Source organism: Podarcis bocagei, assembly GCF_964188305.1.
Source record: "Podarcis bocagei genome assembly, chromosome: 16".
Classification (NCBI taxonomy): domain Eukaryota; kingdom Metazoa; phylum Chordata; class Lepidosauria; order Squamata; family Lacertidae; genus Podarcis; species Podarcis bocagei.
In genome coordinates this window covers 3,403,325-3,415,754 of record NC_138142.1, presented here as the reverse complement: position 1 = coordinate 3,415,754, position 12,430 = coordinate 3,403,325, and the positions used below count along the sequence as shown (strand labels likewise).

The 12,430-nt window shown below is 44.6% G+C and overlaps 1 protein-coding gene across 23 annotated transcripts in view; it reads right to left on the bottom strand.

The window, feature by feature from the left end:
- Window positions 1-12,430, bottom strand: part of NCOR2 (nuclear receptor corepressor 2) — a 389,949-nt gene that overhangs the window by 122,004 nt on the left and 255,515 nt on the right. The gene's annotated exons all lie outside the window — the stretch shown is intronic.

Genomic DNA, 12,430 nt, shown 5'->3' with positions numbered 1-12,430 from the left:
CCCAAACCACATCTACCTGACAGCACTCCTATGGGCCAGTGACATCAGCTGATGAGCAGGGTTCAATACTGTGTTGGCTCTGCCACTTCCCCTGGGGTGTGCGCAATACTGTTCAGATCCCTGCAGGGAATGTGTTGGTGAAGTAGATCCCTGCAGAGAACAGGACTGAAGTCTCCTCTCATCAGCAGGTGAGCGGAGAGTTCAAACCAGCTTGGTGCTGTATCCTGGGTGCTATCTCCTCCACCCCACCCCACCCCAAGAGAACTTTGCCAGGTGGGCAGTTCATGATGACACTGGATGATTGACAGGTGGGTGGCGCTTCCCACTTGTCAAAGTCGGCTCGCAGACATGTGGGGAGATAAAGATCCAGCCCCTGGGGACAAATATTTTCCCCACCCTTCCACAAAATGGTGAACCTCTATCAAATCATGAGCTCCTCCCAAAATTTCAGAGTTTTCTATGTTCTTGGACTGGCTCTCAGAAAAGCACCAAGGGCTGGAAAACTGGATTCATATTGGTGTATTACCAAGAAAAGCAGAATGAAGTAACAAGGTTTGAGGGGAGCTAAACTTTTTCATGTTTGCAACTTCAGAAGCGACAGAATGTGAATTAAAGCCTAGAGACTGGTGACCATTTATATTATGAAAAAGCATTTCAATTTCAAAGTCCACACAACGTTTTATTAAGTTAGTATGAATGGAATTTAATCCTCACCAGATTTTAAATTTTTATCTTCACCCATTTCCCCATTTTTCCACGTGGTATGTTGCACATGTTCAAACAAATGTCACCCAGCTGGACGCAGGCTAATGCTACAATCCAAGACACCAAAGGTTCCCTAACTGTAGCCCATAAGCTTTATTCACTTGGTCTGACTGCAGTGTGTCCACACTGAATACTCATATGTACTTTTATCACTTCCTTTGTTTATTATATTATCTTACAATTTGAATTCTGTGGAATGCAAACTGTAACACAACAAATTACAATGCAAAAAATAAAAGAAGCAGTAAAAACACAATTAAGAATCCTGCATCATCTAGCACAGGGCATTACAATTGCTGCAACAGGCAGAAAAATCATTAAATCGTCCACCAAGACCATCAGCAGTTTTCAAGTGGCTTGTGGGGGAAACTGCTATAAACAGTTACTGGAAAGTGAAACCCATTGAGTGGTATTTACTTTTGAGTAGACATGCACAGGAAGGTAAGTTAGCATGAGCATAGCCCGGGGGGGGGGGGGAGAGCTGCCTCCCTAAATCAAGTAAATAAAATTAAAAAAAAACCTAAAAGTGGAAATAATCTGAATATTTGAAATTGAAATGCTCACCAAAAACCAGTTAAAAGAGCGGATCTAGTAAAAGAGGTGGAAATATTTTAGGGTAAAGGGACCCCTGACCATTAGGTCCAGTCGTGACCAACTCTGGGGTTGTGGCGCTTATCTCGCTTTATTGGCTGAGGGAGCCGGTGTACAGCTTCTTCCGGGTCATGTGGCCAGCATGACTAAGCCGCTTCTGGCGAACCAGAGCAGCGCTCAGAAAAGCCGTTTACCTTCCCACCGGAGCCGTACCTATTTATCTACTTGCACTTTGAGGTGCTTTTGAACTGCTAGGTTGGCAGGAGCAGGGACCAGGCAATGGGAGCTCACCCTGTCATGGGGATTTGAACCACCGACCTTCTGATCGGCAAGTCCTAGGCTCTGTGGTTTAACCCACAGCGCCACCCGCGTCCCTGGAAATATTTTGCCCTGCCACAAAAAGTCTCTGCTCATCTCTCTTGCTGAGCCATGCAGCACTTGTACCCTGGAGCAGTCATTCAGAACCTTGACAAGAGTAAAGACCTGGCTAAGGTCAAAGATGGCAGAGGAGCATCTCAGTGGACTACACTTGGTGAGGTGCACAGAAAAACTGTGCTGGCAGACAGGAGGACTTTAAGAAGGAAGTGCTGAAAAAGTTTTCAGCAAATCCAATAAAACTGGTTTTAGTTTAGATTTTTAAAAAATAAGATGAAAAAAAGGCATGTTCTTTGTAATTTTGCAAAATCTAATCTTTAACTGCATGAAAGGTACCCCTTAGTGTTAATTTTTATTTAACTTCCTAGTTTACATTTTTTAACAAATAAATTTTATTAAGGTTTAAAAATACAAAACTTAGTATTATTTTCCTTTTTTTCAACCAAACCAATATTTTTACCTAGATACAATAAAAACACAGAAAGTGGCAGGGGCGAGAAATAGAGAAGGAAAAAGAAATTTTAAAAAGAACAAAAAGGAGGTTAAAAGAAAAAGATAGAAAATAAGATTCATAACGTTTACTAACTTCATAGTTTTCAAATGACTGAAGACTTTGACAGATTTTTCTGAGCACTTGGTGCCAAAAGAAAGTAATTTAAAGCCATTGTTGTTGAGACATTTCATTCCGAATCTGCTAGACAGAGCCAGACAAGAGGATGGTGGCCGGAGGGTGTCCTGCTCTCCGCCAAGGGCACTCCTGGCTACACCCCTGGAAGTCAGCTGCAAGTAGCTCCCATCTGAATCAAAAGGACTTGAAGCCACTAACTTTTCACACTATCAATGAGGCTGCAGCAGAAATAACTTAAGGGCCATTCCCACTTCTGCTCCACCCCACCCCCCCACCCCCCCGACCCAAGGTTTTTAGGCAAGGGGAAATCAAAGTGTGGATGAGCCCTTAGTCTGGATCCGGTGTCCAGTTCTGGGCACCACAGTTTAAGATGGATATTGAGCAGGTGGAATGTGTGCAAAGGAGGGCAAGCAAGATCACAGAATCATAGAACTGTAGGACTGGAAGGGACCAGAGGGTCATCTAATCCAACCTACTAGTGAATACTTTTGCACACTCTCATGCCGCCCCAACTGCCCCCTTTGCTTTGAGAAGCTCTGGCACCGCCCCCCCCCTCCTGCACCACCTTCCCACTCACCCAGGATGTATGGCAAGGAGACAGTTTTTTTGCTAGATATTCTACTAAATGCCTCCTTTATTCCTGCTGCCACCAGAGAAAACCTTTTATCTGAACACTTTGCCCTTTGTGTAGCCAAGAACGAGGCATGTGGTGTGGCATAATTAATATAGCAAACATTTGTATGTTTTAAATATTGTAATTTTTCTTGATTTCGTACTACTCAGAGTAGACGCATCAAAATTAATGAAGAGGGCTCATTTAAGTCCATTAATTTCAGTGACTCTCCCTTGACTGTAACTTAGTCGGACACTACTGAGAATACTTTATTTGTAAGACAGGGTGGCTGCCATCCTATGCCTTGTATGTGTTATTGGACTCAGTGTAACTTACTCCTAAGATTGTGAACTACAATGGAAAGAAAATTTCTTTAAAATAAAATAATAATAATAATAATAATAATAATAATAATAATAATAATTCAAAGTAAAGGGATGTGTCATGTATTAATTTAAAACATTTGTCTCCCGACTTGCTCTCTAGAGGACCCCAAGGGCAGCTAAAAAATCATTGCAGACAACAAAACAGATTTTAAAACACTATTACAATAATAAAACAGCAAGCAGGAAAAGAAACAACAAAGCATTAGCAACTATTAAAAAACCACAGGCATCAAGAGAGTCTCTTTTCTTTCCAAGAAGCTCTAAATGCCATCTGAAAGTGCCTGAAGACAGAAAACATCACCTAGAGCTGTGAAGAGACTGTACTAACAAACTATTCTATACAGATTTAAAATAAAATGGCAAGGAGGGGATTTGCACTGAAGTAGCTGAAATTTTACATCACAAAACCCTAATTTTGCAACTAATATAAATCACTCCATGTGAATGTTATGGACTCCCTCCCTGCCCCCAATTTCACAATGCTTTGTGCTTTTGTTAGTCACAGGGAGGGATAAAACCAAGCAGGGTTCCCCTGCAGACCCTCCCTCACCCTTGCACATGGGGGGGGGGGGGTGTGTGGACACAGAAACACAATTTCGTAATCAAAGAGCTAGAAAATTAGATTGTTGTAAGCAGAGATTCTGAGTTCTGTCTCCATTTGTGCCACATGTTTTCATGTTTTGCGCACACGCACCCCCCCTGCAAATATGTTATATGAGCAGTGAATACAGCTCAGGATCAGCTGATTCCCCGTGTTCTGGACATGATAGGTGTCCTGACCAGGGAAGGGCAGAAAGTCCAGTCATTACCTTCCGCAAAGACAAAAGGCGAATAACATTTTGCACCAAGGAATCTAGATCTGGCCTCCTTTCCAACCCCAGGCAGAGAACAAAGCCTTATTGATGGGGACATCCTGTGCCTTCAGGTGATCCTGGATGCTACAGAGCAGTTGAGAAAGCTTTGAATCTCAAAGGGAGAGGAGATGGTTCCTTATGCCTAAGGAGATGTGCCTCCTGGGCTCCAGGAGGTGGGAGGGTTTTGAACCACTTCCTCACAGGAGGGGTCATGCACAGGGCAGAGCAGGCATTAGGGCTCATGTAGCAGGATGTGCCATAGTGATAAGCTCTGGGAGCCAGCTGTTCAATATGGAGCTATGGGTTCAAAAGGAGAGTTGGGTCAGCCTGCCAGCAGGTTCCACCACACTGGCCAACATCTCAAGAGTTCTTGCCAATCCAGCTGGATCAAATCAGTGCCAGCTGCTCCTGGTCAAAGAGCAAGGAGGGCCTTGCAATCTGCCAACCCCTGGGAGCTGAAGAAACAAACAGCAACTTGCTGACTATCGCCCCCTACTGTATACCTAAGGGAATGGCACAGTATGTCGCCAAATATCACATGCCAATGTGCTGCAAGCTGTTTCCTCTAACACTCTGCTTATTCCTGAATCACTCCCTCCAAACACCCACCCACCCCAGAAGTGGAACTGTCCAGACAAAGATTCCACCATTTTACTCTGTGAGAACAAATCCTGAAATGAAGAACACATACACGCAGCTCAGCTCGTGACCTCTGCATGACAACAATAATGATGACACCGCAGCAGAATTAAAAATGTAGGATGAGATAAAAATTAAATAAAATCTGCAGTAATTAAAAACAATCTCTCTGCTTACAACAACAACAGCAACAGAACAACTCAACTCTGCAAAGCTCCTCATGACAGACGGCCAAGTGTGCAGGAGGGAGAGCAGTGCGACAGGAGAGACGCTAAGAGCTATGCTCAGTGCCTGCCCCCACACCTCCAACACATTACTCAGGATGCTGCAGAACTGCCTTCCAAACAAGAATGTGTGAAAAACTCTGGGAGGGAGAGGAGAATGCCAGCTTGGAGAGCTGGAAGCAGGCAGCCAACTTATCCCATATGGAGACCTGCACTTAGCACTGCCAGTCTGGTGCCCAATTGTATTGTCAAGAGTGCCACAAAGACACAAGGATCCAAAAGTGTGCAAGCACCACTCTGGGTGTGCTGCAATGCACAGAGACTGCTTGCTTTTGCTTTGGTTTCGGTTGGTCTAACAAGTCAAAAGCATACATCTGCTCAGCCCAGATGCCCTTTCGTTCCTCCTTGCACCCAGAAGGGTGTAAAGGGCCATACCTACAAGCTGCAGAACTTTGGACTTCCCACAGGGGACAGGCAGGGTGTATGGGGTGTTAGAGGAGAGGCAGGATGGTCTGCCCTTGGAGGCTGATGGATCCAATGGGTTTCCAGATAGCTCTGAGGAATTTCCCGACTGATATGACTGGCGCTCTTGTGGAACATCAGGATGGCTTGAGCTGTTGACATGATCGCCCGTGAGCTCCCTCTTCCACTTTGTGGAGCCCATTTGTGCAGCTTAGGGCAAAGAAAAAAGCTGGGAGGCAGCTTGGGTACAAGTGAAAGAAAAACTAAGACAATTGCAACCAAACACTGGTGAGCGTGCATTATCGAGCTCACCCAGTGGCTGGGAAAGTAGCAAAAAAGGCATACTTTGCTATCTCCATTGCACCATCCGGCAGAGCTTTTCCAAGTAGTGAGGGGCCTCTTACAGTCTGGCCCAAAAGAGGTGGCTGTGAGTTGTTTGCAAAGCATTTTGAGGATAAAATCGCTTGCATCCGCCAGGACCATGGACCTGTTATAGCAGATGAATATTGAGAACTGCCCAGAGCACTGTCTTGTCCTGTTACATTAGATGAGTTTTAGTTAGTAAGGCTTGAGGATGTGGACAGGTTGCTTGGATCAGTCAGGACGACCACCTGCACTGTGAACCCTTCCACCTCTTGGCTGAAGGGGAAGGGAAGGGACAGCTGGCTGGGCCAGGAAGGTGATTAATGCTCCTTGCAAGAGAGGGTGGTCCCTGTCTGCTTGAAAGAGGCAGTGTTAAAGCCACTCCTCAAGAAACCCTCATTGGAATCAGAAAATCTAAGTAATTACCAGCCAGTAGCCAATCTCCCCCTTTTTGGGCAAGGACCACCTGTCCCCATATGAACCAACTCAGACCCTGCAATCATCGTCTGAGGCCCTTCTTCATGTCCCTCTCAATGAGAGGTCTGGAGGGTGGCAGCGGCTCCCCACTTGAGGAAGGCTCGCCCCAGAGAGAGCTAACTCACCTGGTGCCTTTGTTACGTATCTTTAGGCAACAGGCAAAACATTGCTCTTCTCCCAGGCCTTTGGCTGATCAACAACCTACATCCTTTAAAATCCTTTAAAATCTAATTGTTTAAGGACTTCCTGGTTAGCGCCATCGGCAATGGCGGAGTTCCTCTGACAGAGAGGAACCCGCTCCGTGAAAATCGGGTCTTGCCGCCGCCGCGAAGGGGGAGACCCTTTAAAAATCCCAGGCGGAGGAAGCCTGGGAACGTGGGATTCGGCTGACACCAGGAGCGCCTCCCCTACTTGCAGGGAAACCCTTTTTTGGGGGTCCGAAGCGACGTGGGGTGAGTGGCGCGGTGTTTTGAATCAACCGCTACTTTTACGGAGTGAAGCTGCACAGCCGTTGCCAGAGAGTGCTTTTTCCTGTGGACAATTGGACTCTAAACAAGTACCTGTGAGTAGAACGGAAAATTGGATTAAGTATTAAGAAATATTTCAATTTGGCATCGAAACGGGAAGGTTCTAAACAGGAAGTCCGCCTCCCGTTTTTTGTAAATAGATTGAAGCAAAAACTTTGTAAGCTAAAGTCTGGAAAGTCGTATATAAAGTTCTAAATTTCCTTCATTCATCACCACCAAAACCCCTCTTGGAAGCAGGAGAAAAGAGGGGGATTTTTGACTGTTTAAGCCCGCAGGAGAGAGAGTAAAGAAAGATAATTTTTCCACCGTCTCAAACCTGGGAACGGGATGTCAGAGACAGAAATTTATGGGGAAAGTTCATCGACTGTGAACTTTTGGCAGATAGTAAAAAAAAAGAGAAATATATTGATTCCAATGTTGCTTCTTGCAATCAAAAGAAACAAAGTATTTGAAAAGTGAAAGTAATTTTTCTTTGTTGGTCCTGCTTTTAAAAGATGGATACAAATAGAAATTGTCTCCTCTAGAGGGAGCTTGTTAATTTGTTGTCGGAGCTGATCTGGGGACCTCACAGCTGTATGATTAGGATCGTGAGACCAGACTCTAACCTTGGGGGGGGGGGGAATGTGTTTACAAGAAGTCTTGGTGCTTGCTTTTTGCAAGACAAGTGCCTTGCTGGAGCAGATGCATGAGAAGATGGATTTGATGACCGTTGCAGTTAAAAACTTTGGACAAACGGCGAATACCCATATGGAAACCATTCAGGAACCAGCTCAGGAATCTGTTTTGATAGGGCAAGCGCAAGGGCAGAAGAAAATGGAGGAGGTTGTTGCTGAACCTCAAATAACACAAATGGAGAGACCCGAGGCCTTGGAGGAGTATAAGCCGCTGTTCTTGAAGTTCGAATCTGGAGTGGACCAATGGGGGTCTGGACTTGTGAGGGCTCTTAATTTTGGAAAGCCTTTGAAACATGCTCTTAAATATTTTTTGGATTACAGTGTTGACTGTGGGGAATGGGCTGATCTGCTGAGGAGAGATGGAGATACTTTTGGATTGAAGTCCTCCCAAGACCTACCCCCCAATGAGAAAGGAAAGAAAACAAGAAAAAGATCAACAAAAGATGAAGTAAAGGGCAGGTATAAACAAGAAGAAGACCTGCAGAAGGGACATGGAAAAGATTTAAGAGCCTCGGACATAAGAGCACCAGGTTGATGGACTAGATAGACGAGAAAGGACTGACAAGACCAGGAAGAAGAGACGATGGATGAAGACTGGAAGAAATTTTCAAAATTTACTTAGAAAAGTATTGTAAAATTAATGAGTATTAGAAAAATGTTGGAATGAAATTATTTGGCCTTAGCAGAAATGTCAAAAAGAATTATGAAAGAATATGTTATGGTTAAAAGAATTTGGTATATATAAGTTTTAAGTTTTAGAGTTTTTTAGGTAAGATAAATTTAAAATAGATTAAGGTAATTTAAATGACAGAATATTGTGAAAGATGGAAAGGATTTGCTCAGATAATTAACAACTAGAATACAAAAAAGGGAGGTGTGAGGAGGTCGTTGAAATAAGTTAATGAAAGTTAAGGATTTGGGAATATTAGACTTGTTTTTTAATTGTTTGTTTATTTTTGTTTTTTGATTTAGATGTATTCTGTGTTTTGTTACTTTTTTGACTTTGGTTTTTATTGTTTAATTGTTATGTTTATCTACTTCTTTATCTCTTCTTCTCCTTCTCTTGTCTTTTCTTTCTTCTTTCTTTGTAACTTTAAAATTCTCAATAAACATCATTTTTAAAAAAATCTAATTGTTTAAATTAAACAATTTGAACTTTGTGCAGGTTGTTATTTTTGATTATTACTTGCCGATCATATGGTCGGCGGTTTGAATCCCCGCGGCGGGGTGAGCTCCCGTCCTTCGGTCCCAGCTCCTGCCCACCTAGCAGTTCAAAAGCACTCTTAAGTGCAAGTAGATAAATAGGGACCGCTTTATATCGGGAAGGTAAACGGTGTTTCCGTGTGCTGCGCTGGTGCCGGCTCACCAGCTGCAGCTTCGTCACACTGGCCACGTGACCCGGAAGTGTCTTCGGACGGCGCCGGCTCACGGCCTCTAGAGCGAGATGAGCACGCAACCCTAGAGTCGGACACGACTGGCCCGTACGGGCAGGGGTACCTTTACCTTTATGGTATATATTTTGTGTTTTATACTGCAAACCACCCTGTGATCCTCAGGTGAAGGGCAGTATAGAAATTTAATGAATAAAATAATAAATAAAAGAGTGGGTCTGGAAAGACTAAAAACTACTGGTTCTGTTTAAGACTTTATTTTTTAAAACATGGTTTTGCTTTTAACAGCCAGGCATAATTCACTATGAGGGTGGCTTTATTGGTATGTTTTTATCTTTTTAAAGCAGATTTTATACTGGACATTTGTTATGCATTATTTATATTTTTTATATTCTTGTTTCCCACCCGTGGCCTTCAGGGACAGTCTGGCTGAATATTTGGATGAATAAATCATTCAAAACAGATGAGAAAGGGTTTAATGGCATGTACTGGGGAAAAGATGGGACGCGGGTGGCGCTGTGGTCTAAATCACTGAGCCTAGGGCTTGCTGATCAGAAGGTCAGTGGTTTGAATCCCCGCGACAGGGTGATCTCCCGTTGCTCGATACCTGCTCCTGCCAACCTAACAGTTCGAAAGCAGGTCAAAGTGCAAGTAGATAAACAGGTACCGCTCTGGCGGGAAGGTAAACGGCGTTTCCGTACGCTGCTCTGGTTCGCCAGAAGCGGCTTAGTCCTGCTGGCCACATGACCCGGAAGCTGTACGCCGGCTCCCTCGGCCAATAAAACGAGAAGAGCGCCACAACCCCAGAGTCATCCATGACTGGACCTAACGGTCAGGGGTCCCTTTACCTTTACTGAGGAAAAGGAGGATCCTCCACATTTGTAGTAGAGTTTTGCCCAGCTCAGTGACTATAGAGGTTTGAAGGTTAGGAAACCACTGCACAGTCACCCCAAGCCATGCATTTCAGCCAATGTGATGTAATCACAGTACAATCACTGTTTAAACCTGTAACAACAAACCCCTTTCCAGACGTTGTACCACTGAAAAGAGAGGGAAGCCTGTCAGAGAAGGGAATCCCATAATTTCCCAAATTTCCTAAAGTGCCTAACTTTCAGGGCTGGATGCTGAACAAAAGGTACACGCTGAGCCAGGAAACAGATAGGTGTGCATGCAGAAAAATGGGCAAGCATAGATGGGCTCCAAAGATGGAAAGCAAATCAATCTGGCACAGCACTGGCACTGTCCTGGGCATACTCCAGTAGCTGCTGGGAGCTCACTGGGGCTGATGCCAACCCTCATTGCTTCAACATCCTCAGTAAGCAACACACACCCCACTGCCACCAAATTGCTGGTGCTCTTCCTACTGGAACCAAGCAACAACTTGGCTCCAATTGACCCTGCACAGCCACCATCTTTAATTTATCCAAAATGCAATGCAATAAAGCACTTGATATAGCCCTGTTTCCACTTATCCTCTGCAGCATTTCATTGTGGAACATTAATAATGGTGGCTGGCACAGCTGAGTAAGTGGGGCTGGAAGCATCAGCACAGAAACAGAAAGCTGGGGGTCACCTTTTGGGTGCTGCTGAAAATAGGCGCTCCTTTACTGGCATGCAATGATGGTGCAGAGAGTAAAGTGTCAGGATCTGTAAGGTGCTTCGGGGCTCAAACTAGGGATTAAGGCAGTGGGGATCCAGGCACCTTACTTCCTGCAAAACCAAGGTAGCTCAAGAGCTGAAGGAATTACAAACCTGATGTTTCCCATGCTACAGCAATGCCCTTATCACAGCCAAGCACGCTACTGAAGGTCATCAACTCAGCAGGGCCCGGTGGCCTGAGAAACCGGTGAGAGTCTGGCTGGCTGTATATAAGTAAAGTGCCACGCATGGCTCCTCAGTCTAAGCAACTTGTCTCATGGAATAGCTACAGAGACTGTGGCCAGCATCCTTGATCTGAACCATCACTTCTTCTGCCTCTGGCCCATTTGCTCCTCACTTCCCTGCTTCAGACCCTAAATCCCCATCTTCTACTTGACCACATTGTCTTTCTTGCGCCCTTCAAGGCTGCCGAACTGGACCCCTCTCAGTGGACCACCTCAGAGCTTGGCCACAGCCTGACAAGAGTGCCCTCCAAGTGACTTACACCACCGCAAAAAAGCTCTGCTCTGTGCAACCACTATTTTAGACTCTGAGGGAGCCCCAGGAGCCAACCTGTACCCTGAGTGTGTGTACATACGTGGGTAAAGGCACTCCTTGAGGAAAAGGATTCCTAACCATAGTGAATCAAACCCTGATTTTGCTCCAGTTATTTATTCCACTCCTAGTTGAACGAGCTAGGATCAGGCTTTTTATTTTTTAAGGAGGGGTACTACACCTCCAACAACATTACCGTACCCCATAATTATAATAGCTGCTGTATGTTTTGACAGCCTGTTGGTTCAACGGTTTATTTCACGATAAAAGTGTCATTAGGCAAGAACTTTCCTCTTGCCAGACTTGCATTTCCTTGCTTAATGCTAATTACAGGGTGCTTCCTTCTTTTGTCTCCTGCAGCAATACGTAATCCCTCCTTCCTCCACTTAAGCCTCCCTCTTGCCAAGAGATGCACTATCCCAAGTGCTGCTGAGCCTGTTCTGCCTCGCTTGCTTCTTGACAGCAACCCAGATTGTCAACGTGGGGCTCCGCAAAGCAGCCTATACTTGCACCCCGTGCAGTACGTCTGATGTGCATCCATGTGATACAATCCACTGTGCAACTGCCCCGCAATAGACCTTGTGCACTCTGAACTGGAAGCAAAATTATGTATCAAGCAAGGTGAAATCCTACTGACAGTGACTCATTTTGTACTGATTAATCTGTGTTACAAATGTGCTTGTACTGACAGATTAAGCTCTATACAGTTTAACACCTAGAAACAACTTGGTGGAGCAGCTGTCCCAGATGTACCTGCCTGAATGTTAAGATGGAGTGGAGGTGCCCTCATGTTGCTGCCACATTTGCTGAGAATCTGCGGTGGGGTGATATAAGAGAAGACATTGCCAATATAAGTGCCCCAACTGTGGAACTCCCTGAACTCTCAGTTACAACTGGCGCCAACACTTTAGGAGCTCTTGGTGCTAACGGAAGACTTATTTCTTTGCACCCTGGTCTTTGCTTGAAACGTGTTCTGTTGGCCTTGTTTCTTGGATTTTGCTGGCTATGTATTGATTGTTTATTGATTTTGGTGCTGCATTATTATTAATGCATATCAGACCTTTCCAGCATTTTGTTATATACTGTGGCTTTTACTGACTGTATGCTGCTGAGAGATTACAGCATTAATGATGAATGGGTAAGAAATTCCGCAAATAAATTAATGCACCAAGTTTTGCAGGGATTTGGTGGGTGGCTTTAAAAGAGAATGAGACAAATTCATGGAGGAGAAGACTATCAATCACTACTAGGCACAATGGCAATGTTCT